The sequence below is a fragment of the Sinohyriopsis cumingii genome, chromosome 5 (genome assembly GCF_028554795.1).
Source record: "Sinohyriopsis cumingii isolate HCF-2022 chromosome 5, ASM2855479v2, whole genome shotgun sequence".
NCBI lineage: Eukaryota > Metazoa > Mollusca > Bivalvia > Unionida > Unionidae > Sinohyriopsis > Sinohyriopsis cumingii.
The window spans coordinates 73,431,816-73,457,819 of NC_142965.1; the positions used below are offsets into that span (position 1 = coordinate 73,431,816).

The 26,004-nt window shown below is 36.3% G+C and overlaps 1 pseudogene across 3 annotated transcripts in view; it reads left to right on the top strand.

Annotated features, from left to right (window-relative positions):
* Window positions 1–26,004, top strand: part of LOC149799441 (glycolipid beta-1,4-mannosyltransferase egh pseudogene) — a 59,496-nt pseudogene that overhangs the window by 28,902 nt on the left and 4,590 nt on the right. Inside the window, exons 1-2 of one of the 3 annotated variants that reach the window (XR_016421174.1) lie at window positions 13,624–13,652; window positions 21,852–21,958. The exons of 1 other annotated variant lie outside the window; for it this stretch is intronic. The product of XR_016421174.1 is annotated as a glycolipid beta-1,4-mannosyltransferase egh pseudogene, transcript variant X3 (transcript). Of the gene's footprint in view, window positions 1–13,623; window positions 13,653–21,851; window positions 21,959–26,004 lie in introns of those variants that run through there. One more of the 3 variants, XR_016421173.1, reaches the window with a different exon arrangement.

A 26,004-nucleotide genomic window follows, 5' to 3' on the forward strand; every position in this document is an offset into this window, starting at 1 on the left:
AGCTGATTATAGATACATAGGTATTTATCCACGATCGTCACAGAAGTTGATATTGTAAGTAGTTACTAATTTTATCTATTTTATAGTGTGTGTGTTTATGTGTGTGTGTGAGTATGTCTGCGCGCGTACGTTGTGTGTTTCTGTGTGTGTGTGTGTGTGTGTGAGTATGTGTGTGTGTGTGTGTGTGTGAGTATGTCGGCGCGCGTACGTTGTGTGTGTGTTTGTGTGTTTGTGTGTGTGTGTGTGTGTGTGTGCGCGCGTACGTTGTGTGTGTCTATTGGTCTCTGTTTGTCCGTATAAAACTCACTTTATCCCTATCAGATACACTCTACCTACCTACCTGCAGTAGCGCGTATTCAGGTCAGCCACTTGCAACACTGTTGATATTTATCCCTAGTGTTCAGTACAGTGACGTCACTGACGCTGAAAATTTCGAGACTATAAATATCGACTTGGGGATTTCCACATTTTGTAGCTATACATATATACTAGAATTCATAAACAGGAACGTCACTCAAGCTGAGGCTATAAAAAGATAGTGGGATTTTCCAAAGGAAAAACCCACAAGTTGGAGCTATAAATAGATAGTGGGATTTCATAGGAATTTCAGCTGATTATAGATACATAGGTATTTATCCACGATCGTCACAAAATGGAACGAAAAAATTGAAAAAGAAGAAGAAAATGAGAAGAGGAAGAAAGAAGAGGAGGAGAAGAAAAAAAAGAAAGGGAAGAAGAGTGTAGGAGATAAAATAAGAACTTGGTGGAGAAAAAGAAGAAATTAGAAGAAGAAGAAGAAAACCCAAAGGCCCTTTTCAGGGCCCCCATATTTCTCGAAAAGAGATAGCCTTTCCATTGCCTACCCCTTTTTTAAAAAATTTTTTTCTAAATTTAAATTTTTTAAAAAAAAATCCCATGTTCCATTCCCTTTGTCCCTAAACAAGCCCAAACTCTATTCCCCATGTTAAATTCCCCTTGTACGTAGAGTGGCCCACGATTTATTGCCATGTTAAATTCCCCTTGTACGTAGAGTGGCCCACGATTTTTCGCCATGTTAAATTTCCATTGTACGTAGAGTGGCCCAGGGGTCCCTGTAATGCTAATTCCCATTGTACGTAGGGTGGCCCCTTTCACTACTGATATTTTAGAATAATAATACTATATGAACATAGTTTTTATATTGATATGGTACCGGTGAATCGCTCACCTGCTACTACGGCATCAGATGTGTAAACATTACAATTCTGTATTGCATGTTTTTTAAAGTCAACATCGACTGCATCAGATTCTGTATTTAAATGGAAGTGTGCTATGACATTGTTCTGTGTTGATAGTTAGTACCCTGCTATGTGATAGCTAATTGCCTTGCCTGCGAAAGGCTTCTTCATTATACCTTTCTTCACACTTGAGACAGCATTCAGTGTAACACTTGTTAATATGGAAATATGCCTTAAAGAACGTCAAATGTAGCATCTAAAGAATTTGTACTTTTCTCGTACTCCACAAAACGCAATTAAAACCCTAGTGCAAAACAAAGAGATATTAGAGTACTACGAAAAAAGAATGTGTCACATTTTGCTTGGGTGAAAAGCTTTATTTCTTTATTTCTTTCTTTATTTATTTATTTATTTACTTACTTACTTATCTATTATTTATTTTGATACCTAGCTGAATCGCTTTTATACAATGCTTCCATCACTGAAATTAACTTTCCGAAGGAAGATATATTTAGCATAAAAGGATAAATGGACATAAATCGATTGGTAAAACAATAGATGATCGAATGCATAAACAAATAGGTCATTCAGGAGCTAGATGTATAGCAATTATATGGGTTTTATTTATTCACACAAGTTTACAATACGATAATCAAACAAGGCATACAATAATGAATACGTTAATGCATCACAAATTAAACAAAATGTCTTCAAAGAGGTCCATCCGGGATTATTTTTGGTGTTTTTTTTTTTCTTTCTATTTGACTTAACATACTGTGACTCACCTAATTTGTGACTGATTTGTATTTCAATTGTCTGTTCTCTTTTCCTTCATATTTAAAACACGCTTTATCACGCTCTAAAATTAAACATAATTTCAAATTTGTTATCAACAATTATTTTATTTTTATTCTTTTGGTTCATAGCAAATATTCAGAACACATCAGAATTGAAAATAAACGTAATACTTATCATTCAAAAACTTTAAGGAATTGTAAAAATTGCAATAATACAGCAATAGCTTGTTTTACATTTTTAAGAAATATTGCATGACTTAGAAATATTTTAAAATGTTTGGCAAAGGTCAGAATCGTGAGAGTTGTCCATTTTACTAAATCAATGTATAAATTGGCGTTAACGTTTGTGTTAAAATAGTTTGGTCCATGGTTGAATTTCACCGCTCTAAATCGTAATATTGATAAGGAGCATCGATGCTACGATTCAGAGCGGTGAAATTCAACCATATACGGAACTATTTTAACAAAAACGTTAATGCCAATTTATTCAAAACAAGCCTGGTCTAGTAGATTATAAACTGCTACACACAGTTAAACTCGCTTACATCGACACTGTGGGGACAATACAGGTTGGCCATTTTACATGTACAGAGGTGCCAATTAACCCTTTGAAAGATTATGATTTAGCATGAACAAAATACAAAGTCATATGGCCAGTTTGTTCCATGCCGCTGACGCGTTTCAAAAGGGGTGGAAGTGGGCCGCTATTTGGAGAAATTAGTTTTATTTGTGTAAGGTAGAATGGGTGTGAACCATTGAGAACCGATCCTCTTAGTGCTGTCTCTTCGTGACAATGGGTCTGTATAGTCTTTATCTTTCTAGTGCTTCCGTCACGGGCACCATTTTAGTATTTGAATTTGCCACATAGTTAAATGCAAATCCATTCAGCATGACATGCGTTCTCCTTTATTAGTTTCAAGTAATATTAATCTTTCTCTCAATGAAAACAAATAAAATTCGAATTTCCTAATAGTCTATGTTACAATGGAAACTAGTTTTCTAACTTTTTTAAATAGTATATATGACAATGTAAACCAGTTTTGGCTGACTGAGATAGCAAGGCGAGCAGCTTGATCGGACGAATAGTTTTCGGTCTAGTTAGACTAATACACACGTTGGTAGACAAAGTTTTCTTACCAAATTAGACTAGTACTTATTTTGATGGACAAGCAAATAGTTAGATATATTCAACTGGGACGAAATGAATGAATTTATATTTTAAAGATCAAACTTTGCATCTGTTATATTTATTATTCGGTTCAGCTGGATCGTGTCTTTCCTCATTTTCGATTATGACAATAATGAAGTAATCTATTACATTTTTCCAATGAACATTCCTGTCCTTGTTAAGCAAGTTTCCCAGTGTAAAAGCAAGACTTTTTAAAATTATATGTACATATTCTGATACATTTTTTCCGTCTCCGTACAAAGGTTGATACGAAGATAAATACAGTAACTCATTAAGCCGGCTTTAAAAAAAATTGTGCAGATGACTCATCACGTTATCTATCTTCCGTACAGAAAATAACAATTCATGTTACATTATTGATTTATTTTCAGTGCAGGAGCTATTGTATTTATATTAATTCAATGGCGCACAAATAATAGCCTCGAACGAATGTATGTAGTCTGCTCGCAAGTGCAAATTAATTTTCGGCGCAGAACTTATTAACTATTGCGCAGCACATTTATATTTTCCAAAAGAAATTAGTGATTTTCTGGTTTATTACTGGTCTTATTCTCGCGCCATATTAAGTCGCTAAGTCTGGCTGATATTTTGAATCGATAAAATTAATTTGGTTATTAATCGATGCGTTCATTTTCTTTGAAATTATGACAGTATATGATTTTTCATTTTCATTCAACATTCGTTTCCTCAACGCTTTATGTATTATTGTCATCATGGAAAAAAAGAATGTTGACCAATCATTTAACTCCCACTATTTTAAGAGGACATTTTTATATCACTTACATATTTCTAGTATGGGGTAGGGGCTGGAATCTCGTGAGGCGGGAGAATATTTATAAGGGCGCCAGACATGGGTGAAAAAATGACACAAAAAATACCTGAAACCGTTGGAATGACCAACGAACATTAACATAATCTATGTGTGACATATCATGATGTCTTTGCTGTGCCGTAAACTGTTAATAGTTTTTATTTGATACGAACAACATTGGGCGGGGGTGGGGGGTGGGGGTAATCGACCGAATGAAAATGACACAAGGCTCTGTTTCAGTAAACAACCGTTGTAAGGAAAACTGTTATTATCTGTCGTTGGTAAATTTCGAGGTTTTGTTGATATCATTTATGAATCCGACAAGGTCTATTATTTAGTCCCCGGATGACCAGAAGTTAGACAAATAAGTAGCTATAGTTACAAAACATCTTTGATTCCTCTGTGTTTACTGAATGATAAGAAAGTTCTTTTTTTAAAGCCGCTTTGATATATCGGAGTTGGTTATTCCATCATCAGCATACTGAATCGATCCTGGATTGATATCGAAATATTTTCCTGCAACTGTCATTGATTTAAATTCTGTTATCTCTCCTTTATCTAGATTGATTGATTGTACGGGTCTCTGTGGGTTTCGTGTTTTACCAAGTTTAGCATTTTTTCCACACTTGCTATTTTCACTATATGAAATGACATGCAGGTTTTCAAGGCAATTATCGAACTGTTATGAACTAACGGGGTGCATCACGAGACTATTTTTGATAACACCGTTAAACGTCTTATAAACAAACCTTTAAAAAAGATTAATTTTTTTTTACCACCAGGAGTTATATTACCGACTTGCATGTAACCTATATTACTGACGACACCAACTGGTTTTTGTTTTGATTTTGCAATGTCCTATATCTCTAACTCTGTTTGATTCGTAACTCTTGAGCAATCTTTTTTTTTCCTAAACTCATCACCGTCTTCTTTAACAGATTCATCTCTGTATTTGTTGGATGATTCGTCGCTGTCTTTTTTAACAGATAAATCACATTCTTGTTCAAAAGATTATTTACTATCTTGGTCAATTTTGTTTTATATAGCCATCGTTATCATCAAGTTAATTTTTTATTTTAGCATCATCGGAAGTATTTGTTATCTCAGATTATCGCTTGAGTGATATCCGTTGATTTCTACCACAAGCTACACATAAATATGTCTTACCTTTAGCTCCGATTCCACATATCAGACAAATTCTCGGGCCAATGTTTCCTCGTCTTGACATTTAAAATAATAAAATAGCACAGCATCTACAGGACCACAAGAAGTATTTGTTTTTCAGGATACAACTTATAGCTGAGCAGCAAATACCAGATGGATAACAGTGGATTAGACGTCATAAAATTCACTCTGTAAAGGAATCACGGCGACATAACAATGCCATCATAATAGATAAAAATACCAAACCAGGATCATCTATCGGGAAAGACAACACCTACTACAATAACGATTATCCTGCTACAGCCGTTGTTTACGCATTTTATCACATGAATGAATCAGACATAGCTGTTCTTGCTCCGGTGAAAACAGTCTCTCTAAATTATGTGGCCTAACGTGTCAGAGAACATTTTGCAAACTCGAGACGAGGAAATAGATTTAGAGAATCAAGAATTAAGAAATAAAAAACTGGGAAAACTCTCTAACGAATCTAAGATAGATGACGGGGTTATTCTGGAAAACAAACTGAAGATTCCGATCATTATAAAAAAAATCACAAACTAGAAGTTATACAATTCTGGTAAATACTGTAGTATGGGTGCTTCAGTAATTGTGTATGATAATAATTCACATGCGTGGACCGACCCGGTGACAAAATTTCCAAAGGGAGAGAATATGATTTTGTGATGGCGATATTTGCAACAAAATATAAAACACATAAGTAAGCATGGCTCTGTATCGGTCTGGCCATTTGACGGAGATTACTCTGAGTCGGATGAATCAACATTTGATCAGTTTCTCCTGCCAGCAGGCGTTTATGATCGAAAGGAATCACTCCAACAAAATATGAAAGAAATGTTGGTATAAAATAAGAGACAACGATGAATAAGTGATTGATTGTTTTACAACGTCGTCTGTTGTTGCTCATATAGCCCAATACAAAAGTAAATGGCGTCCAGCTCCAAAAGAATGTATCGATGATACATCACAATCTTGTGTTGAGTTTGGCTATGGTGGTCTTTGGAACACAAACTATATCACATTCAAGATGCTTTTTGTTGACAATGTCACTGCTTATTCGGCCGGTTTTCTTAAACTAGGTGAGTGTCATCGTTATTTTGAAAAATTCGAGCACCCAACATGAAATGACACGAGTTGCAATAAGCGGACCACTAACAAATATCGATCTCATGGGATTTGCTGAAACTGATTCATTCGAGTTTTCCGGGATCATTCATCCTGTGATTCCAATTTGGCTTGGTAAACACTGTAATAAACCTTTTACCAGTGTCAATCTCAAACGACTGTTGCGCACAAGATCAGCGTAGTTCGGCTCGAATAGTGCTATTACGATACATGCTGGACGCTAAGGTCATCACATCGTTGAGTATATCCTTTGCGATAATTTCACACAGGTGTCACGGATAAATGTAATCAACCAATAGGGAAAAATCTTGGGTTCAATAGTTATCTACTACAAGGGCAATTCTTGGTTTACCCATTAGAGATCATTTATGTTTGCATATTCGTCACTACAATAATTCACGATGATTAAAATATTTCCTGATGACGCTGTTAGAGTCGCCACCGATTCATTTTATATTAGTCGTTGTAAAAGGGATCTTGCAAAACCATTTATCGATAATGCTACCGATACCGGTTGGGGTTCATGGCAAATAAAACGTGAACAAATACATAAATGTCTCGAGTAAGCTGATATTAAAGCACCTGATGTTTATTATCGCAACGATACTTTATCAGAACCATTATCATCACCATCAGTAAACAATCCAATCACGAGATATAGCACGGTCTATCTGAATGGTCCAGGTAGTTTTGGTAAAACATCACATGCAATAAAATTATTTTAGAACTCCGACATGATTGTGTTGACGCCGATTCACGGGCTTGTCAGAGAGATGGGACATCGTGGTGTCAGCGCATGCACGTATCACAGTTTCTTTAGATGGAGTGGTGATGCCAGGACCCCCGAACGATTGGGTGAGAAATATATACCGATAATAATTATCTGCGATGAGATCTGTACATTATCCAAAGATGTTTTATAAACGTTTTTGATTTGTTATCAACAAAATCTACTGCAATTGTCACGTGTGGCGATGATCGTATCGAATGGTCAAATTTAATTGATGTGGCTTATCCTAGAGTAACAAAAATGTATCATTTACATAGCTTTGTGTAAGTGATGGAGCTACCAACAGCGTCAAAAACAACAGCAGCATCACCATTAATTATTAACGCAGTGAAGAACAAATTGACAAATTATGCGAGAGATGATAACAAATGTTGCGTCAGTTTGGTCTGGATGTGGAATTTATCATGATACTGAAACAACGGCAAAATAATCACTGCGCCTGCTGTAACACAATAATGGTGTGGCAATATTTTACCAATGACGTACGACAATTTAACGTGGACAGAATTGATATTAGAATTGGTCACATACGCGAAAATGTCATACTGATATGTCTTGAATGTAACAGACGTGGAGGAGCTTCGCTCCTTAGCGCTTGTGACTTGTTAGCGTTTGTGTTGACGCGTGTGGGGAGTCCCCCGCTAGCGTATGCGTCCCCGTATCAAAACTGGCGTTAACTTTGTGTTTTCAGGAAATTACCTGCAATCGTTCACGTTGAGGAGCTGTTAAATCTAGTCTATAGATTGGTGCCTGTGTAGTAGATTTTAACACATTGGAAGTCGTATGTGTTGTAACACTGCACACGGGATCATTTTCACTTGACCAGGTTCATATAAATACATCACTGTTTACTAACCAGCACTCGATGTTGTAGCTGATCTGGTGATTTTCGTCGTGGTATGTGTTTTTTTCTCGCAATTGCATAGATGGGTTATATGTTCATTCCACTCAAGATGTCGTTGTTTAACGTAGCCACCACGTGCGATTGTCTCGCTACCCATTTACGCGATGTGTCGTTATCGTACCGTAATTCATGGGCATATTGTTGTCCATGTGACCTTGGTTCACGTTGATAAATTATTTCAAACGCTGCTGAGACTTCAGTTATTGTTTTAGACGATAAAGTTTCAGCCTCATTGTATCTACTTACAATGTATATGACAGTCAACGTGTATTTGTATGTGCTCCGTTTATGTACGTCATGTGGTAAATCGAGATATCTGCCGTCCTTGTTAAATCGTTTTAGGACGTGAAAGATAAATTTGTCATCTGCTCTGTCGTGACAACCAATCTGCGGTTACAGTACGTGTGACACCTGCTTCATCAGCGAGTATTTGAATTGCTGCTGTACCTCTCCAGTATCTGACTGGACTATAATAAACCGACTCCATTATGTAATTGTCGATGTTTAATTACCCGCTGCCAACCTTATTTTACTTTCATCGCCGATCTTGTCAGACAATTCGCAAGTGAATCTCATTTCAGTGTGTGAATCAACTTGACATCCGCGATATGCCATTGTTGTACATCTGGATATTTATATGCAACATCATGAACATGGCACGCTTGACCAATCGCATTTACCGGAAATTCACTTGGTTTTGGTTGATTTTTTCGTCAAGTCTAACACCAATGCCAGTTCCAGGATCACCATAATTATATCCTGGTAGATGTTATTCCCCAGGATACTTAGCCCATGGCGCTCCAGGTATTTTCCCGAGTGTCCTTTCTGCAACAGGAATACTCACAAACTAATATTATTGTATGCCGCATTTTAGACATTTACCTGTAAGTGCCGGCGTGTTATTTTTCAACGTGGTTGCCCTCAGAAATTTTGTACTAGTGACTGGTTTTCATCGAAGATAATATAAAATCATGACTATACATAATTCTATATTTGTACAATATGAACGTGATCGACCTTTCAGCAGCACGTGAGCAAACACCGGTCAAACATCATCCAGTGTTAACAAATTCCATCCGGGCTATTATAACTGGTCCATCTTGGTAGGGAACAATTCAGGCTGATACACGTACACTTCGAAACATTCATCAGATACGGTGTCCCCGCCACATGGACATGGGTAAGGTTAGAAACCTTCTTCGCACATGCTCAGGAAACTCCGCGTGTAATCTTCACTATATGTTAACATGATTCAGCAACACTTTATCGAATTGGTTTCGATAAAACAAAATATTAAAGAAATGCATTTGTTGTATAATAGACCAGGAAAATATTAAAGAGATTATCTCTACGATCGAACAATTGCAGTAAGATGGTCTCGCGATTCAAATCGATTTCGAAAAAATCAACGATGTGTTACAGGTGATACAACAGCGACGTGAAGAGGCAGATATTCACTCGCGGCTGAGTATAGATGTATCAAGTTACTTCAGCGTGAAATGGACTTGTCGTTGGTGGATTAAACGCAATTGATAAAATACGATCAGATTTGTCTCGACAATATGAATCTTGAGCGACTGTAAGTGCTCGTGCGAGACAACTAATACATCTTTTTTTTTTGTTGAAACTATTCAAATTTCCACTTAATCCACCAAGGAGAAATAGCCCAATCAACATCTAAAATTAACGACCAAGAGAATCTTACTGACAAATAGTGTTATTTTTTGTTTTGAGTTTTTTGGTTATTTGCCGAGAGAAGCATCGGGATCAATAACGCACATACAAACTGTCAATTCTTCAACATATGTGTCCAATAAATTATCATTTTGGTTGGTTACACTAAAACATATTCGTAATAGCGATGGATTATGACTTCGTAAATAGACAGGATAAACTGGCAATTACACAACCAAATGACCCTGCGGGACATCCGGAGAAAAACTGTAGAGAACATATCCTTGCTGGGCCTGCCCTATTGCGTACCCAGACGCGGTATAGCTACCGTCGACTGCGTCATAGATTAAATTTATAGAAATTGTCGATGTGATATTGACAATGAGCGGCGATACATGGCTACTACTACCTGTTTAATCGTTATTATGTCAGAGAATATATGTAGGGTCCCGTAACTTCTCCTACGCCGCAATAGACTTTGGAAGATATTCCTCAATTATGCCATCAAGTTCCTGCTTCATTTTATCGATATCCAACCCAGGTAGTTTGACCATATATTTTTGTTCTGCGGTAATCATAAAATAATGGAGAAATAACTTGGCCTTGGGGTAATAAATATATATAACCCTGGACATTTGCTGTCTCTAACACAGAATTTTGAAAATATTCTGCATCAATACGTTACCAGTCTCACATATGATACTACATTAACGATTTCCTGTATACGATTATCATTCCGATAATCATTTATATACCGCTGAAACGGCCCTCTCAGATTGCTCTGTGCATTTGTTTCTTCCTGCGTTATTTTATCAACAAACTATTTACTAGAAATCCCCAATTTTCTAATTCTGAATCCCTCATTGCTACTTCTTTACAAAGCCGCTCTGGGTATATTTGACCTTTTCTAACATTAGTCTGCCTCATCTTCACCTATGTTACTCTCCATGAGGGCTTTCTTGATATTGTGTCTGTATCTAAAACAGTTATCACTATATTACCGTATTGATTAATTGTCTCTTTATATTTTCCTACCCAACTCCTCCAATCAAAGTGTTGTCTAATCTCTGGAAGTTTTACTCTAGTAGGTTTGCCAAAAATATGAGAGCGCTGTCGTTGTGGTGGTTTAGTATAAATTGATATTTCTAATGGCCATCCCATCACGGTTCTGATTCACAACTTATATATGTCACAGGCGTAATTTGGAATCGATATGGCGGCACTAAGAGTTGGTTTGTGTACCTTGATAGCTATCTTTGATTATTTTCCTGTTATTGATTGATTCTACGTTGAAGTTCATCATTGATTTTGTTCGATTTGATATGATCCTGTTGGGATTTTAACGACTTCCCTGATTGGGGCATGCCCTTCATCAGCTTCAGAGGTGGCTTAGTGTACAAATGTCATCGAATTGGTGGCGGATATTTCACTAAATGATTTTCATCTGATATTTGGCTAACTATAATAAGTCGTATTCGTGCCAGTGCGATTTAAAGTGATTGACATTTAGGTGGCCTAGTGGTCAGAGCGTCCGCCTTAGATGCGGGAGGTCGTGGGTTCGATCCCCGACCGAGTCATACCAAAGAGTTACAAAAATAGTACTAACAGCTACCTCTCATGACGCTCAGCATTAAGAGGTTAATGGTAGGACTGGTCAGCCTGGTGTCAGAATAATGTGACTGGGTGGGACATCATGATACATGTCTGCGGCATGGTGCCTCAATGCTGGACATCACTATAAATTGCCACATTGCAGATATCGTAGCGATATAACTGAAAGATTATCAAAGCTACGTTAAAAATCCAAATCACAACACAAAACAATGACAATTAGGAGCTCTTATAGGAGTTGGACCATCTCGGGTTCGCCCGGGTGGTGGGTATGCAAAATGTGTAAGAAATCAGTGCTTATCCTGTTGAACATAGAACCATAGCCTGTGTGAATTTTTTGTACAACCTTCTGAAGTTCTAGCATTTCGTTCGTATCTAGGAATTCACCGGGGGTATGTCAATGTGACCACAGAAGGGAAACACCTTTTCCGCACCCCTTTATGGTAAAAATAAACAGTAGAGGCACAGTGCTCTAAAATTGCCATATATAAATATAGCCGGAAATACATGAAATATACAGCCAGAAATATATCAAATATATAGCCAGAAATGAATATGGAAAGTCAAAAAGTAAAAAAAGACCTAATTCATGGATAATCCATGAAGGTAGAAATTGGACAAATGAGAAAACCTCATTAAAGGGTACCCCATGATGGGACCCCATGAATGGATATAAACTGGCACAAATACAAATTACTGGCAATGAATTGGCACCTAAACTGGCACAGAAAAAAACCCAGCCTCTACAGTCTATTTGTGCTTTTCGCTACTTAAAAAAAATATAATAATTTACTAGATACAAGTTTTCTCTACTGAAACAGGGCCTTCGCGTCATTTTCACTCGGTCAATTAGTCCCCTCTGTTGTTCATAAAAAATAATAATATTCATATTTTATGGCTCATAAAAACATCATGATGCGCCACGTATAGTTTATGCTACTGTTTATTTGGTCATTACAACGGTTCCATTTATTTTTTAGTGTCATTTTTTCTTTACCCGTGTATGGTGGAGCCCCTTATGTCGGTTGATCCCCTCCTGCTGCTCGAACAACAGCAGAACATACTGAATGATAACAATCATTTTAGCACGCATGGTCGTAAGTTGAAATGAATTCACAACTATCTGTCAACAATTGTTATTTTGAACGTCTTCATTAAAACCACTGGACCAATATCAACCAAACTGGACAAACATCATTCTTGCTTCAAGGTCTCACCACCGTCGGTACCAAAGGTGTCACATCGCCAGCAAAGATAACCTCCGTTACTAAAATAGAAGAACTTTAAAACAACTTCTTCGGAACCGCTTGATATAATTTGATTCAGTTTCCATGTATAATTTTGACATCAAGGGATCTCATATTTGTATACATGATGCAGATCCGCAATCAAAAATATGGTTGTTATTGCTTCAAATATTACAATATTTAAACAACATTTTGGTATAAAAACTTGACAGAATATATAAACAACAATGCGCATATATCATCTTCACATTAATATTTGTTCACGTCTCTGTAAATAATACGGAGGTGCCATGAAAAGAAGCAAGGATTGTTACAAATACCAAAGTCTTTTAAACAAACCGTTATATTTTACAATAGGTAAGAAACAGTTAGGTGAGCGATAACAGGCTCATTAGTGCCTCTGGTGTCGTATCACGGTGTTGTTGAAAAGTTGACTTAAAGCATGTTGCATACAGATAGCATTTTCAGCAACACAAAATGAAACACGAATTTGTAATAAGGAGCAGGAAGTATGTTCGTTCGTTCTCTCTCTCTCTCTCCTTTCACTTTTAATACAATATTTCCATTTTTGCCTTTTACATATTATTTGCCACTACAAACAGTTGCTCTAACACGGTCCATTTATAATTAGGAAATGGAAATTTAATTTCTAGCAAAATATCGCCATTTACAATCGCATCAGTACCTGCACATAACCATTCATTTCTCCTCCAGTGACACATACAGTCCACATTCACTTACAGTATATCCATTTAAATTTAAATATTGTTCTGCTTAACCTCACCGTCCTGCTCATGGTTGGCAAATTTGTTGCCAATACATTTGGAATCTAAATGATAACTTATGAAAATAATGCAATCAGTTGTCTCTTTAATTGGTACTTTGTGTGCAATGCTGGCTTGAATTCTCAGTTTTCGAGAGTCTCTCCACAAAGGAAATTTATATTGACAGGCAGTTTCAGTTTGCAGCTTAGTAATATGATTTTCAACCAAGCGTACCTGCTTATTTATGAAAAAATGTTAAACATTTCAGACAAGAAGATTTGCTTTCATGACAGCTATGAACATAAAGTGATGAATCACCTGTACAGTTCGAAGATTCACTTGTGAGTGTGTGAGTGTGTGATTTGGAATTTTAACATAGCTTTAACACTTTGCCAGTCATATCTCTACGATGTCTGCAGTGTGGCAGTTTATAGTGATGCCTAGCACTGGGACATCATGTCGCAGACATGTAGCATGATGTCCCACCCAACCACATTTTCTTGACACTAGGCCGACCAGTCCTAACACTAACATCTTAATGCTGAGCGCCAAGCAAAGCAGCCGTTAGTGCCATTTTTATCAATCTTTCATATGACTAGGCCAAGGATCAAACCAACGACCTCTCGCATCAGAGGCGGATGCTCTAACCACTAGGCCAACGGAGCGGCCGTTCACTTGAGAAACTTTGGTTCATTGTTGTTTCTTTAATTTGAAACAGAGCTTTAAGCGGTGAATTGTCAACAACGGTCTTAAACTCTACCTTTGTCAAATAAAACGGTGTATTTTGGGCAACAGGCACTGCAACCTGTAATGGGGCTATCACTAATTTTGTTTTTGTTTTTAATTTAATATTTGCAAGGGGTTTCGGTTCAGCGTGTTTTTCCGTACCTCTGCTCCACTTAGCTGTCTTATCAGTACAACTGACCCCAGTAAGATTATTTCTCACAGAATGTTCAATTTTCTACAACAAAGCACCGACATGACTCCAGGAGTTCCCTTTCCCAGCCATACATCTACACCACCCATTCTGAACAACCCTTTCATGGTACAAATAACGTAAGCTTCGTTTACTTTATTTACTGACTGTGATAAGCGTATTTATCCTTTCATGCTAATTTTATTTTCCAAGTTCGATGTATTGTGCGAAACCGTATCCACGTTTCACTCTGGAAATAACTTGGTCAGCTTTTAAAGTTCTACATTTCTTTTCCATCTACTGCTTTCGATGAGATTAAATAGTGGCAAATGTCAATTTATTTATGTTGCAAAATAAATCAGGCATTGATCATTTTGCTTCAAGCATTTCACTTTTCAGTGTAAGTTTTAATTTGTTTACGGTGATTCGCAACAATGTAATGGCAGACTCAGTTGTGGTGCTCCATGCGAAATCAATTGATTCCAAGGGTGATAACAGAAAAAGAACTGTCTGTCCCTCAATTTGTTTGTCAGTACTGAACTTTCCAGTGTGTCCATTCCTAATAAATTTTATGTTAATCTAAAATATCTTCAAAAATGACTCAAGGTGAAGTAGTTGTCTTTTCTTAACGCCATGTTTTCGAGAGGCTGGCCGGCAAACAAACAACGTGCAGTGGATCACAGATGTCGCTTAAGGAGCATCTGCAATGCTTTTTTACTCACTGTGCACTGTCTCCAGATTGCACCTAGAAAACCCCACCATACTGCTCATATTCTAAAGAAGTAACAATTTCCATTAAATCAAGGCATATAGTGACTTTATAGCATGCATTATCACAAAATAAGAGAGGAAGAAAGGTTCTAAATTAGAAAGGGATTAAATTGATGGTTACTGACCCGGAAGTAATAATTGTGAACTGAGCCCTCTGGGGCAAACTTATTTATGGCCAGGTTTAATCAAACTCTTATATTTGCAGGTCAAACCTACTTAAACTTTACACACAAAGCTTTTATTATTTTCATAGCAAACAAGGTTTGTGACAAGTAGTGTTTGTGTGGGTGTTCTACAGGGTGCAAGTTTTAGATCGAGTGTTTTTGAGACGCCAAAATTAAATGTATTATATCTTCGTAATTATGGGAAGTTTTCAATGCAGTAAAGGCTTAATTTTAATATAAGATAGTATCTTTCTCAAACATTGTTACAAATTTAAAAGCATTGATAAATTAAATTCCATGGGAATTTTAAATAAACATTTAAGTTTAGAAAAATAAGTTTTAACATAAAATCTTTTAGATAGCAAAGTTGACCAATGAATGGCACATATAACAAGTTGTAGCTCTGGTGTGTACAATATTTTTCATTTTGTCCAGTGATAATAAAGTCAGATCGCTCTAAGTGATCTTTTCATCGTGTTGCTGAAATATGCCTGCTCAAATGGATACAGGTTTACACACTAAACGAATTATTAAAAGGTATATGTTCCACATGAATAGTGGCAGGTACACAGCTCGTTGTTAGTATAGATAATAGTGCCTTTAAATTTACCAGTTTGATGGAACCAGCACTATGTTTTAAAATACAAACAAATATGTTCGATGTCAATAACAAAGGGCGACAACTTGACACAGATCTATATAACAAATACAGAACACAGAATGATTTGCCTTAGGAAACAGTGGTGGCAATCTCTGTCATAAAGACCAAAGCCTTGCATTCGAGTACTATTGTGGGTGTGGTAATGGTAAGGATTCTAAAATAAACCAAGCACTCTTTAAATAGTCTACGAATGACTACCGAATATACTCTCTAAATCTAGTCAAAATACAATCTGCACAGACCAAGATGAAACCATCAGTAAGACAAATAACGCATACCCAGATATCTCAACGTGTGATGCCCAAACAAGCGTGCGAATATCCTAATTCCTTGGAAATGATAATTAAGCTGCATAAAAGGATACCTGTCACAATAAGATCATTAACATTTTGGTAACAAGCACACGTAAACAGCCTCTTATCACAAATTATTCGTTACGTAGTGTCTTCGAGACATTTCTGGTGTAAAAGCCAAACAATTTTCACAGCACAAGCTTCAGAAGCCGTATATAACCTGAGACGGACAATAAATAGGTTTAGTAAATTGTCTTGAGAATTTTTCTTTAAGAAACTTGACAATTAAATTTCACCAATAATAAAGTACAGGTCTGAGGTCAGGGATTGCCATATGACCTTTGAAATAGAAACGCTCATATACAGTTTTGTGCATCTTATGTTGATAAGTAAAACTTAAAAGACCGCGCACGTGGCCTAGTGGTTAGGAAATCTTATTTTCCTGCAACAATATCTGCAGAGACTTATTTGGCAGAAGTTATAAACAACATCAAAATAATCTATACTAATTACGATTTTCATCATAATCCAGCCCTTTTCCTTATGAAAGTATTGAATGGGAACGAAACAGTTACAGAGTGACCATTTTGTTTCGTTCAATGAAGTATGAACTAACAAAACACTATGCAAATGTATAAATCCACGAAGCGGACAATGTTTAAGTTTGCACAGTGTTCGTTGGTTCATACTTTATTACAAATAAAAAAATAATCTTGTCGATCATTATGATTACATTCTAAATTTAATAAAGAAATAAATAATTAAAAATCAGTTAACAAAAAGCGATGCAGTTTAGACCGTGTATTGTTTTCCACAAAAATAAGTATGGTACTATCACTTAAAGGCGGAACTGACTTTCTTATCACAGAATGAGATTTTCAAGCTTAAATTATTTAGTTTTTTATATGTTCATACACTGTTTCAACTCTAAGAAAATGTCACATTTTGCAAGATTAGAAAGGGATTTTTAAAAAAGGAAATTGGTTAATTATAATGTTTCGGAAAATACAACTTTGTAATGTAGAAAGACATTTTTGTATGTTAGAAAATACAGATTGTATAATGTTTGAAAGTAATTTGAAACTATCAGAAAATCCTGTAATAATATAAGAAAGTAACGACTCGTTTCCACAACAGTTTGTCATAAAAGTCATTGTGTGCTAGTCTTAAAAATGTTTCAGATGGGCATTGCTTTCAATAATAATTAGCACGAAAACAAAGAAATGAAAATCAGTATCTTTGTAGCAGCGACAAGAAAATGTAATCACACAGTACAGCAACATTTTGCCTACAAACATATTATAACCAATAATAAGGTCTTATTTTAGACAAGTGTGAACAATATTACAGCAATGTACAGCATGAGTAAATTCAATAAATAAAGTTAGCAAGGTAACAAGAGGAACGTATTGGTTATTCGGATAGATAAAGTTTAAAAGGAAATAAAGAAGTGTGAAGCTGAGCAATTAAAAGGTAAGATACACGTGTAAATAGATGGCAAAATGGAGAGAGAGAAAGAGAGAGAGAGAGAATTAAACCGTTCATTTTGATAAATGGAGGGGTGTAAAAAGGCTTGCTATTCAGAAAATATTTGAACAGCATGCAAACCTGGTTTCTTGTTCCGTATTCATAGTTGAATGAAAGCATACCTTTCCCGATCTAAATCTGTCCGTTTCCGAGTTATAGAACATGTGAGGAAGAAATCACACACCATGTTATTTTATTCGACAACCAGTTATCTTCAATCTCTCAACAAATTATTCCTTCACTTCCCCATTGTAGTGGATGAAGGACCTAATTATTTGACGTATTTTAAAACCCCTTTCAAACATCTTAATATCAACATTAAGGTACTACGGATTTTATCTCTAAAAGGAAATAGTTCAACCTTCGTCGCTGACAGTAATATCTATATATGTATTTATCTATATATATGTCTGTCTGTTTGTCTATGTTTTCTTCTTTTAGTAGATATAAGGGTCTGGTCGATAAGTATTACCAAACAGAGCCTCTCTCTCTCTCTCTCTCTCTCTCTCTCTCTCTTTCTTTGGCTCAAGATTAAACTCCCATGCACCTATCAGTCAAAGGTTTTACGCGTATTACTGGCCAAGACTTGTGATTTTCAATCCATACTACACGTATTCTATTAGACCTTAAGAGGTAGATAATGAATACGTTTTTCAATTGACACGTGTAATTGAAAGCACATTAAAACCAACATAAAGATCACATCAGTTTATTGGTGCGAACCAATTCAAATAAAAAAGAATATAAGTCAATGTACGTCTTGTGCTGCCGTCAGTGTAGAACATATAAATAATATGTGAGTTCTGTGCTTAAAATCGGTTTTAGAGGTAATGCTAGATCGTTGATTTACGTTACTGTGCTGATTTTTATGAACAAACCTTGAACACGTTGTTTTGGTTTACGATAATAATTATAAAACGGCAGGATACAGTCATCGAAATTCGCAAACCAGTGAAAATGCATCTATTCAGGTAAGGGTTCTAGAATATATATGTTTCCTGCATTTTGCAGAAATAAAATATTTATCGCGATATTCATATATTAATTAATTTTTAGTCGAATTGTATGCGTTTCCTTGTACGATGTTCTTGAACTTGCGAATAATAATAATAATAATAATAATAATAATAACAATAAAATATGAAGAAAAAGGAGAAAAAGAAGAGGAGGAGGAGGAAGAACAACAAAATGGCTATAATAATAGAATCATTCAAACCAGATAATAGCGATCAATTAAAATGCGCTAAAGCTCGGAATTAACTATGGAATCAGAATACATTTGTGTTCAAGTTGTATATCAACCATCATATGCTACACATATAGTGAACTCTTGAATAGAACTAAGACTATTACCAAATGTACTTACGAGGAAAGATTTTAATCATGAACGGTCTTCTCATAGACCGTAAACATAGTTTTGTCTAATATGTGAAACAACTACATAAAGTACATTTCATTCTACGCACCTATGTCTGATGTCACGTAATGTAATGCAAGTGTAAACCTAGCTTTTGCGTAAAGTTCACATACAAGTCGAATTCGAGTTTTTTTCAACAACTTGGAATCGTATAGCCTCCTCAGTTACAATAGTAATTAAATTTATCTTACGAACAATGCACTAGTATATGCTATATATTGCACCCTATATAACACGATATCCTAGCAATTACATTGATAATTAGATCACCCGAGTCAGCTTACTAGTTTTGAGTAAATAGTTGTCATGAAATCTCGTTTACCGTTCTCTTAAAAGAGGGATCTGTTCCGATAAAACGTAGTTATATCTAATTATGTTGTTCGTTACGAGAACTGTGTAAAAGACGCCCATAGAGAATATGGTAAAGTTACACCTCGTGCATTATACTTAATTCCTTCAACTCCATTCCTGCCAATGCCATTGATTCTCGGAAAGTTTCTTAGACTTGTATGTTTTAATCACTTGGAAAAGATCTAGGGACCCAATATTAATAAGGCAACACTTCCGTGAATTTCCTTTCGTGTACTTTCAAGTGGATCTGGTTCTTGCATATTTGAAAAGAAACCGAGAAATATGCGTTCAAAGTGCACGATTTAATTATATACTCGAGGTCGTTTCGGATGTGTATATACCCAGAAATGAATACTACTGCAGATGGATTGTTCTACCCAGTACATTCAACAAAAAAGTAACGAACTCTGTTCAAAGCACGTGCCTTGAATTTCATTCTGCAGCCTGGAATATCAATGATACAAGATGGTTATGAAGAGGAGGCGACCTTCTTTGAGTTATTTGTATTAAGTTCTCACTTACTGCAGTCTTACAGAATTTTACATGAAATCGCTGTCTTTGTTGTGAGATTGTTTCAAATTTTCTAATTGCCGCGGTAAGATATAACTCCAAAATACTAATGTGCCGTAAAACGCGAAGTATTATGATCGTTATTCAATCAGATGAAGATGATAGAGTAAATTTACAAGGTTACACAATGACTTTTGTATTGGTATTTTAAACAGAGAAGGGATTTGTAATGACAATCTTTACTGAAACATTCGCGAAAAAATGTATGGTGGATTTATATATAAGTATATTTAAGGTCCCTAACATTAACTTTCATTTCCCATGGGATATATAGTTTTACAGTTTGATATGCTGACTTATTTTAGATACTGAATTTGCCAATAATGCATATTGTGCCATCTGCTATTTCGAATTTACTCCATCTATAAATGTTATTCGATCACGAACAATGAGCCTGATTTCTTATACATGCAGATAATATATTCGTTATTCTTCTGACTTTCTGTCACGTTGCCTGCCCGCGATTACGTAAGTCAGGAACAAAGGAATGGTTAGCGCCATGAGTATGTCGACCCTGCACTGTCGTGGCGATTCGCGTTTGTACAAGAGCCGCTCCGTTAGGTGTCAAAACTAACATGTAGATGTTAGAAGCTTTGTGCTCGAACAAAGGACCCTCGATGCTGTTGTAAATCTCCCCGCGTTGACCGATGGCCTGAGGCTCGTCTGTTAATTTGGACCGACTGGGGTAGAATTGATATCCAATCAGAGCTGAGGAAGGGTGGGGCCATCAATTCGAACCAGGATTTAACAGTCATTTGGGCTGGGAACGAATTAGTCATTGTGAAAAATCGTGCTGACAAGTTGTAGCAATAACTCCGGAAGCCACTCGTTATTTGGGGGAAAAGAAACCTTGGTACATTCAAGGACAGAAAGCTTCGTAAAGGAAGCTTTTGGGGGAAAGAACTACCGGGTAGTCAAGTCCCGAGTCTCAGAGAGACAGGATAGAACAAGGCAGTAGGCCGAGAACAAGCCTAGTTGCTGGAGAAAGAGACAGAGAGAAGGAGGAAGAGAAATGGAGACAAAGGGGAAGAGGACAGGAATAATCGGAGTACGGAGAACGCCGGAAGGAGGAAAGGAATTGGCGTAGTAAACACAGATGAGTAGAAACCAAGTTCAGGGGGAAAGCCATCTCACACTATAATCAAGTGATGAAATAGGTTGTTACATGGTCGAGAGGAAAAAGATTGGTTGAGAAATTAATATCGTTTAATTTGTATTAAATTGTTATTCTTTTGAATTTCACCTTTGTGTTCTTAATAATTTAATTGTCGGTATTGCTGACTGGGGGCTCGGAGCTTTACCTCTCTCTATCACTAATTTCACTTCCTACAGAAACGAGCCAGGGTGGGAATTCCACAGTAATTCAAATAAATATTGGGAGCATCCCACCCCAACGCACAACAGTGGGTCATAGAACTTCACACTTTAAAACCTGTACTCAAAACTCAATCATAAAAAGAATAGTTCTGTCCTCTTGGGGAGGTTGTACAAAATACCTAACATTTTCATATTTTATTTTGGATCATGTTTGTACATGACACCTTTCATATCATTCCATAATGGATAATCTGTATGAAAAGGATATATATAAAGTTTTCGTACACGACGAACTGATGTTCCAGACTGTTGTTATATCTTTCATTTATAATAATTTAATAACGTTTTTTGCATTATATATATATATATATATATATATATATATATATATATATATATATATATATTTGAATTAGTGTTAATACAAACAGCACGCTCTAACTGAGCGAATAGTACGGTCCATCAGTTTTCTTCTAGCAAAGCTGGAGTATATTAATTGATTTTGTTCATAATGAAAAATATTTCCCGTATGCCACTCTTTTATATTCTTTAGGACCGGTTGTCAATAATACATCACAGTGTCAACAGACGGTACTTAACAATTCCACCTTCTCGATCATGTTCGTGAACAAACCACTCTTTTGTGAGAAATGTCAGCAGGTACGTCGTCTCAGGGGGGAACTGAATGAATGGCGACGTAATGATAAATTTAGTAGTATGCTTAGATTCCGTTAAGACGAAAAGCGACAGGGTTCCATTCGAGAAGAAATAGTTTGGATTAAATTTAACGAACACTTTCTCTCCTCATATATATATCCAATTATAAATCACTCTCGATCTATCCCCTTTGATCCACAGAACTGTTCAACCATGCCTGAAATATTTTTTCGATGTTATTCTGTATCTTGGAATGTTGACATCTGCAAATATATTATTATTATTATTTTCACCCCATACTCCTTGACAGCTAAGGTGGTCTAGTGGTTAGAGCCTCCGCCTCGGATGTGGGAGTTTGCAGGTTCGAGACCCGGCAGAGTCATACGAAAGACTTATAAAACTGGTACTAGAAGTTGCCTCGATTGGCGCTCAGCATTGAGAGGACTGATCGACCTGGTGTCAGGATAATTTGACTAGGATGGACATGATGTTACATTTCCGTGGCATGATGCCCCAGTGCTAGATATCACACTGCAGACTTCATAGCGATATAATAATAATAATAATAATAATAACGAGGACTTTGTATTGCGCCTAATCTTTAGAAGCTCTAAGTGAGTTTTGAGAGCACTCTGTGTGTCTAAGTTCAGTGGGCAATTCATTCCACGTTGTTGGGCCCTGGTATGTAATTGAACGCTGTCCATATGACTTTGTTTTCATAGTAAGAATAATGAGTATACGATTATCAGAAGAGGAGCGTAATTATCTTACTGGTGTGTACATATGGGTGAGGTCGGATAGGTATGTTGGACTAGATTCTGTGAGTGAAACGTAGTACAGAGAACAAATGTTGTGTTTAATTCTGGATCGAATGGATAGCCAGTGCAGCGGGTAGGTGTGCTCTGATCGTGGTACTCTCAGTTTGATCCCGGCAGCTGTGTTTTGAACTTTTTGAAGTTTTTGGAGTAGATATTGAGATGAACAAGACATAATTGAGTTACAGTAGTCCAGTCTTGAAAGTACTAATGAACACACACGTGTTTTTGTCGCATCAACTGAAAGATATGTACCGAATGGAGCTGATGCGTCTCAGCTCAAGATATGCAGCCATGCATATGTTCATGACATGTTGGTGCAATGTGAGAGTACTGTTCAGAGTAACACCTAGGTTTCGTACTGATTGTGTGAATTTAATGTTGGTGTTGCTGATATTTATTGTTTGAGGTAAAGGAAGGGAATGAGAAAGTCTTTGTGTTGTAATCAGAATGGCATCAGTTTTAGCATCGTTCATCTGCAGCTAGTTACATGTCATCCCTGATTTCTAATCAGAAATGCACCTCTCGTTACGACTGAAAATTTGTTCAATTTATGTTATCATCGAAATCAAACACATTTACATATATTACAACTGAATGTTGCCTATGATGATTTTCATTTAATGTTATTGATGGAGAAGTCTGACAGATAAATTAGAAAATCCACTGAACGATATAAATCAAATGCGATTGTTTTTATCCATGTACATTAAAGACAAATATACTAAATATTAATGTGTTAACTTCTCATATACTGACATGTATATGTACTAGCAGACATAATCAAAGACAAATTAAGCTAAATGTTATCTAATTAGACACATATATTTTATTTCTCTGTTTTAGCATTGCTTTGACCAGTTTGTATACTAAACATAACGATCAAGGCAAGATATATATGTGTCTATTGTTTGTTTGTTATGGTGTTCATTTATGCAAGAAGCATTTTAACTTTGATCATAATGACAATGGTATGTTCCACCAATATGCCATATCGTTATTCTGCAGAAGATATGTTACTCCATACTGGCATTTCCTAATGCTGCCAACTATATATTCCTCCAATATCCCATTTCCTAATGCTGCCAACTATGTAATCCTCCAATATTCCACTTCCTAATGCTGCCAACGATATATTCCTCCAATATCCCATTTCCTAATGCTGTCACCTATGTAATCCTCCAATATTTCATTTCATATTGCTGCCAACTATATATTCCTCCAATGTTCCATTTCCTAATGCTGCCAACTATATATTCCTCCAATATCCCATTTCCTAATGCTGCCGACTATGTAATCCCCCAATATTCCATTTCATATTGCTGCCAACTACGTAATCCTCCAATAGTATATGTCCTATTGCTGCCAACTATATATTCATCCCATATTTCATTTCCTAATACTGCCAACTATCTATTCATCCAATATTCCATTTCCTAATGCTGCCAACTATATATTCCTTTAATATCCCATTTCCTAATGCTGCCGACTATGTAATCCTCCAATATTCCATTTCCTATTGCTGCCAACTATATATTCATCCAATCTCCCATTTCCTAATGCTGCCAACTATATATTCCTCCAATATTCCACTTCCTAATGCTGCCAACTATATATTTCTCTAATATCCCATTTTCTAATGCTGCCAACTATGTAATCCTCCAATATTCCATTTCCTATTGCTGCCAACTATATATTCCTCCAATATTCCATTTCCTAATGCTGCCAACTATATATTCATCAAATATTCTATTTCCTAATGCTGCCAACTATATATTCCTCCACTATTCTATTTTCCAATGCTGCCAACTATATATTCTTATTCTTATTGTGCCGAACACGAGCCCACAATGATTGCTATGACAATCCTTTGTGGAAACAAAACGGTACTTTCTAAAATGACATTCTAACATTATAAAGTATGTATCTTCTATTAGTATCATCACAAATTATGTTTTGTCCTCACATCACGCGTGAAAGTTACCAGAAGGCGCCCTTTCAAGAGTACGCAAAATCGTTTACATTGTCATGCACCCTTGTTTGCAACATTCTCAAGGGGGCGGAGGTCATGAGGGATGTGGGTAGCTGCTGAAGATTTTGACCTAGATATTAAAAAAATCCAACACTGTTGTTCCATTGCTGATGGGTATGATTTTACACCATGGTTCATTCCTGAGTCACAACATGTTCCAAATATGTAATGCTATTGTTTATTAGTTTACTTCAGGGTTGGACCATCTCCCCCACCCATACCAGAAAATCGCGTTTATAAGAGTCTTAGGGACACCAACATATCTCATGCCGAAAATAAACTAGTAGAGTCTTGCCTAGGGACACAAAATGGCGGAAGACCTAACCTGCTCTGATCAAGATTCGAATCTGAATCATTCTAGTGGTGGAGGTCACGAGCAAATTAACCAATGATGCATCACCGCGCCTAAATTTTATGCACGTAAGGTAACCTTTTAAATCCATGTGTACTGACATTATTCTCGTTTTCCTTTTGGTATGTCGATTGCTCGTTTGGTATAGATATGTACCCTGTGCTACAAAATAAATGACAGCCTGTTGTGCAACATAAATATACATCGTGATCCCTTAGCGCTGAAAATAATTGGATTGAATTAAATGTTACCAAGCAAGTGATGGTTTTTCCCTTTCGTTGTGAAGTAGTATATTCCACCAAGTCTTCTATTTACTGAGATATGAAGACAGATCTATAATGAATATGCACTTCGCACGATTTCTAGATTTATGTGCCACCATACAATAGATTTATATCTGAATGGAAATATTTCGACCTGTATCATTGAAAGCAATATCTATATACCTATTTATATCTCTGTTTGTATGACTGTTTCTTTATTCTTTTTTTTTTTCTTCTCTCGCATATATAAAGGTCTGATAGATAATTATCGTCAATATAATTTCCAGTCTATATATCATGTATTCAGGTAGACCTAAAGAGTTTATAATGTTTTCATTGGCGTGTAATTGAAAGCACATTACACTCTAAACAGAAACCTGCTGGTGCGAACCTATTAAAACCCAAAATAAGTCACTGCCATATTGTGCTCCCGTCAGAGTGGCATATAGATCAAAGGTTTGAGTTTTGTGCTTAAAATTGGTTTATGAAAACAACTGACCAACGTCAGGACACAGTCATGAAAATCCGTAAGCCAGTGAAATGCATCTTTATAGGTGAGGGCGCTAACAGTTATAAGTTCTTGTATT